A 6,000-nucleotide genomic window follows, 5' to 3' on the forward strand; every position below is an offset into this window, starting at 1 on the left:
TTCAGTACCAGATCTGCTCAATGTCATTTCACACAAAAGGCCACTCCTGGTCCACTTTCTTCCTTTCAGCAGCCTAATTTAGCAGGGAAAGGTAATTTTGTTGCTGTCATCAAACAATTGGGAGCCAGAAACCTTTCTGAATTTACTAAAGAAAATCACTTGGGGATGTACCGGCAAATTCTGCTTGACCTTCTGTCTGCCCGTTCCTTAAGGCCACTTAGTGAGTTCCCATCAGAAGCAAGGTGCAAAGAGAGGCGCTCCTGCACTCCTAGACGGGTCCCAAGCTTTGGGGACAGAACTCCAGGGCCCCTTGGCAGAATGAGCAGGAGAACCCCAAACGCAGCCGGGCTGCCTTGCCATATTCCAAAATAAGCAAAGCAGCACATGTTGCCGCATAAAGAGCATTCCTCACCTCCCAAAAAATAAAGCCAGAGTGTAAAACTATCCAACTCCACCATGCTTCACAGCTCAGACCCTCTTCTCCACTGACTTGTCTTGCCCGTCCCTCGGCAGCCGCTTCTGTGCCCTGAAGGCCTCCCTTGGAGATGGAGCTGCCAGCCAGCTGTGAGTCAGGCCAGGCGCCCCAGGCAGCCTCCCTGAGCTGAATGCTTCACAGTCCTCAGGGCCTTCGGGGATGTGACCTCCTTCAGAGCTGCAGTTATGGTGTCTCTCCCCAGAAGTGCTCCCTTGGGGCAACAGAACACATCCTGTTGGATGTGCAGTCGCAGATCCGGTTTCATTTTGTTGTAAAACTGTTTACAGCTCCCCAAATATGCTTTATAAATTAATGAGGAAAACATTTTAAAAATAACCACCTACCTTTTTATAGGTCTATAACTCAAGGCAAGCGTACATAAACTGCAGCACATTTTAATTAAGTGGACTTTATTTTCTACACCCCTCTGAATGAAACTCAGTTTTAATGAGAAAGCGGGGCAGGTTCAATCCCTGCAAAGAATAAACCTGCAGGCAATACTGGCTGGCAGGTGGCCACTGTGGATTGGGCCCATAGAAAGACAGAAAGAGACAAAAGCAGTCTTGATGTGACAAGAGGAAATGGCACATTTAATGTATTCATGTAAGGCACTCCGAGGGGTGTGCAAGATTCTTCCTCACTCCCATTTTATCTTCACAGCAACCCTCTGAGATGAGGCAGGTCAGGCTAAGAGATGGTTGCTGGCCCAAGCCCAACAAGGAAGCTTCATGGCTGAAGTCCTAATTCAGAACAGTTACACTACTACTATAGAAATTTATTCTACATATATTCCATATGCCACCGTCCTGAAATTCAGGGAAGCTTTAAGGTGGAACAGATACAGTATAAGGAGCTTCTGCCAAAGGTGTTCTGACCAAGTTCTGTATTTTCTCTGTTGTTTAACTACAACTTTGATTTTGGGCAGAGTTATTTTGTTTCCTTTCTTCCATTGCACTGTTTGTCCATTTCAGGATTCATTTTTTCGCTTTGTAATTTAGCTCCCCTCATTTGTTGTGCTTTCTCCCCCCCCCCCTTGTTTTTAACTTAAGAACAGAAGAAGAGTCCTGCTGCATGAGGCCACGCCCACCTGGTCCCACATCATGTTCTCGCAAGGGACCAACCACATTTATGGGAAGCCCGCAAGTGGGACTGGACAGCAACATCGCTCTCTCCGCTCGTGGGGCCAGCAAGTGGGACTCAGAGATATACTGTCTCTGACAATGGGAGCAATTTCCTTTAAACAATAGTTTAAAACAGTTTGTTGTTTTTTAAAGGGAACTCTTAGTAGTTGCATCAAAGCACCTTGCACACCTTTAAGACCTTTTGGGTTGCAGCCCATGGGAGCATGAGTGTTGTAGGAGCATTCAGGTTGAGAAGAATGTAGAACTATTTTAACAACAGCAAATCTTTTGCTTGTATTTGTTTGATTTACTGACTTCCTCAGGGAGCTGTTGGTTTTTTATGACAACATCCCAGAACAGAAGGCAATCTGACAGGAAATGCAGATGTAATTTGCTCTGACAACTTCATGAGTTCTTCCTACACCCCCAGTGTTTTCCAGGAACACAGATTCAAAAATTCATATGTATTTTTTTCAGTCTAAGTCTGTAATTTTGTGCATACTTACTTGGAAGAACTGAGTGGGATTCCCTTCAAGGTTGCAAACTTATTTCAGTGCAAGTTCCCCCAGGTCTAACCAGAGAGTCCAAAATAGGGACCGACTGAGCTAAAGACTTCTTCCATCCATCCAGCCTCCCTACCCCAAAAGGCAGGACTACTGAGATAAGGAAACTGAGTCTCAGTAGAACAGACTGGCATCAAATGGATTGCCTGATCACAGCTTTATTGTATTCTAGAAATAGCAGCTATCACTGAAAACACACACAAATTCATTTTAAATATGCTCCTCTCTTCATATGGATTTGAGAGACTCGAAGGTAATAATGAGATAACAAAGGCTCTTCCTTTCCACATAACTTGGTGAGCTGCACCTGCCCTGAATTCCAGCCCTACAGCCCTTAATCAAAATGGCTTCCAAAATCCCTGAAATCTTCTCCCAAGTGCCCCCAGTCCTCCACAATGCAAGTCTGCATGCAAGAGGCAGACCTAAATAAGCCAAGCAGGTTACATGGGTGCCAGCTGTGCTCAAAATAGGTTGGCAAATCATGCCTGAGTTTCCTGGGGGGTGAGGATTTCCCCTTGTGCATTAAAAATTGCAAAAGCAGCTGCCCCCAGTCTCCTCCTTCCATTTATCCTAGAAATATCTGGTCAGTCTTGATGTGTGACACACAGGGGCGTAATCACCTTAGGAGGTTTGAGGGGGTCCGTGCGCAACGTTACACAACACCCTGACATTGCACTTGCAATGCTGTGAGGAGCCAGGGGTGGAGTCAAATGCTCCCTGTATATTGAGGGGGCTTATACTTGCGGGGAGGGGGTTGCCTCAGCCCCTGGGAGTTTGCGCAACCAGGGAAGCTCAACCAGGGAAGCTCTCACCCAGGATGATGGCATTACATGTTGAGATTTACATGCTGTTACTGGAGGAGAGGAGGAGTCTTCCTTTTTAAAAAACCATCATCCAGCTCCACTCAAAGCTTAAATCCACAGTGCAAAGAGTCAGTCTCTATGAGGACATTTATCACAAATGCCATGGAGAACTAATAGGAGGCTGCTTCTGCGGAGAACCTTATGTGTCAAGTGGCAGTTGATGTTTTAGCAAGATACAGGTAGATTTAAAAACTGTGGAGGTCCCTTGGAGTAGTATAATATCAGTCGCAAGGCACTTTTCTCCAACAGAAGGGTACGGTCAGGGAGCACAGGAGGAAGAGCTGAAAGGCACCACTGCCTCCCTCCCAGATTATTAAGGAATAAATAATGGGATGAAATTTCAGTGTGTATGAGGGCTATGTGCTGCCGTTTGCTTCTCTGTTATTCTTCTTTCTCTCCCATACATAGATCAGCCCAACTACACTGAAAGCCAATTAAACAATGGCTACACAAAACAAAGCTGCGCTTACAAACTCTGGGCAAACAAACAGCAATAACACAGTGACACAGTAAATATATACTGGAGTGACAGCAAGGATCGGAAGGTATTTATCCAAAACATTGATTCAGAGCCATCATACACATGATACAAAATTTGGTTGTGGGCAGAACACCTCAGACTGCAGCTGAACAGCTTTCAGTTTGGATGCTCCACACTTGTAATAAGGAGATGTGCTCTGACATAGGTCTGCTCTAAACCTTCCTCCTTTTGGCAAAAATATTTTTACTGGGGTTTTCTGTTGCTGCAGGATCTGTAGGTGGAAGCTGGAGGCCTGCAGCACCTCTTTCCAACTGTAATAGGGTACTTGGTGTGCCGGCTTCATTCTCCTTAGGTGCCTGAAAATATCTCCCAACCCAGAGAGGTAGTTGGCTATGAATCAGCTGGTCAAGAGCAGGGCATCAGTGCCTTGGCAACCCTCCTGCCCCTCCACATGATTAGCAGAACTATTATTATTATTATTATTATTATTATTATTATTATTATTATTATTAATTCAATTTACATACCACCCAGGACTGTGCACAATATGAAGAATACATTTTGTGGAACATAAGATTAAAAAAATAACAGAAAGCATTATAATACGTAGCATAATAATAAAATAATCACAATAGCAGTCCCCGCCCCCATTTAACAGGCCATAAATTATTTAATGGCTGAATGCCTGGGCAAAGAGGGACGATTTGCCTGGAGCCTGAAGACATGATGGCACCAGGCAAGCCTCTCTGGTGGGAGAGAAGCAGATTAATCAGTGCAACAATAGCAGCAAAAGGAAAGAACAACAGTGTGATTAGTTTTTATCATTTGTATAGGCCCCAGAAATGTATACCATGGAAGTTTGGGTTACCTTCTTCTCTTCGGTGTCCTCAGTTCTCTTTTTGCACAGAGCACCTGCCACCTTTGTCCTCTTTGAATTCCCTGAGAACAAGATTGCGCTGCAGAAAGGCTTTTGTGGAAAACAGAATAGTTTGGTCAATTAGATGGCTTTTCTTTTGCTAAGGACAAAACTAAGGTTTTAGTTTAAAAAAATATGGATCAAATATACATTACAGGATTTGACAGGGCTGAAGGTTGAAAAGAAGGTTAAATATCTGGGTGTTTGGTTGACAAATAAAAATGCAGTGCTATTTCAAAACAACTATGTGAAAATATGGAATACGGTTATAGCAGACTTACAGAGATGGAGTAGAAGGATGGGTAGAATCCCTGATGGGTAGAATCCCGGTCGTAAAAAGGAATGTAGTACCAAAAATAAATGCTGTTTCTCTTTCAGACTGTGCTGGTAATCAATGTGGTTCCCTGTTTTAAACAATGACAAAAAGACAAAACTATATTTATTTGGCAAGAATAAGTTTTAAGAATTTAAGAGATGCCAAAGAATAAGTTTTGCCTTACCTAATTTAAAACTGCGTCACGAAGCAGCTTGATTAACTTGGCTAAAAGAGTGGGTGACGTTAAGAAATACTACATTATTGGACTTGGGAGGATCTGACAGAAGATTTGGGTGGCATTCATATCTGTGGTGTGACAAAGGCAAAGTGCAGAAAGCTTTTCTTTATGTTATATATGGAGGAATCTGATGGAACATAAAAGTCCCTTATGGTTATCAGCAATGGAGGCCTGAGCACATAAAGAATAAAATCTGCAACCCAAATGGGCTTTATATAGAGATTTCTTGAGTTTTCAGGACAATGAGCTTAAAAAGTTCAATGAAATACAAAACTTAATGGGTATCTGGTTCCAATATCATGAATTAAACGAAATCTATAAAAAGGATTTAAAGAATGGATTTGCAGAGCAAAGGTCAACCTTTGAAGTAGGTTTATGTGAAAATGATAAGAAAATAATTTCTAAAATGTACAAATTGCTGTTAGCATGGGAAACAAAGGATGAAGTGTTTAAAATAATGATTAAGTGAGCTAGGCAGTGCTATTTTTCTTGAAAAAGAGGTACAAGAACTCATCATTAACGCCTCCCTTCTTCTCTTGGAATGGCAATGGCGCACACCTGCCTTCTTGTGCTCTCCGGCTGAACGAAAAGCCCTGAGGCTAAGGATGTTGGACATAATATAGATATGGCTGCTTGGGAAAAGCTTTGGAAAACAGGAATGAAATTTACAGCATGTTATGGCTTTAAAAAACTATTACAAGATGCTGTATAGATAGCATTTACGGTAACCTCCAAGAAGCTAGCTGAAATGTACAAAAATGTATCAAACAAATGTTGGAAATGTAAGGCCTGTGAGGGGTCATTCTATCATATGTGGTGGACCTGCAGGAAGGCAAAGGCCTTTTAAGACATGATATATAATGAAAATAATTTTTAAAATTAAAGTGGATTTTCCCAAGAAGCCAGATTTCTTCCTGCTGGGGATACTAGAGAGCGAAAGCCCAAAGAAAGCCTCTGCAGTATTTATGTATATGACTCCAGTGGCAAGGATTCTCTGTGTGCAGAAATGGAAGGAGGAGAAAACACC

The sequence above is a fragment of the Podarcis bocagei genome (genome assembly GCF_964188305.1).
Source record: "Podarcis bocagei genome assembly, chromosome: 10".
Taxonomy (NCBI): domain Eukaryota; kingdom Metazoa; phylum Chordata; class Lepidosauria; order Squamata; family Lacertidae; genus Podarcis; species Podarcis bocagei.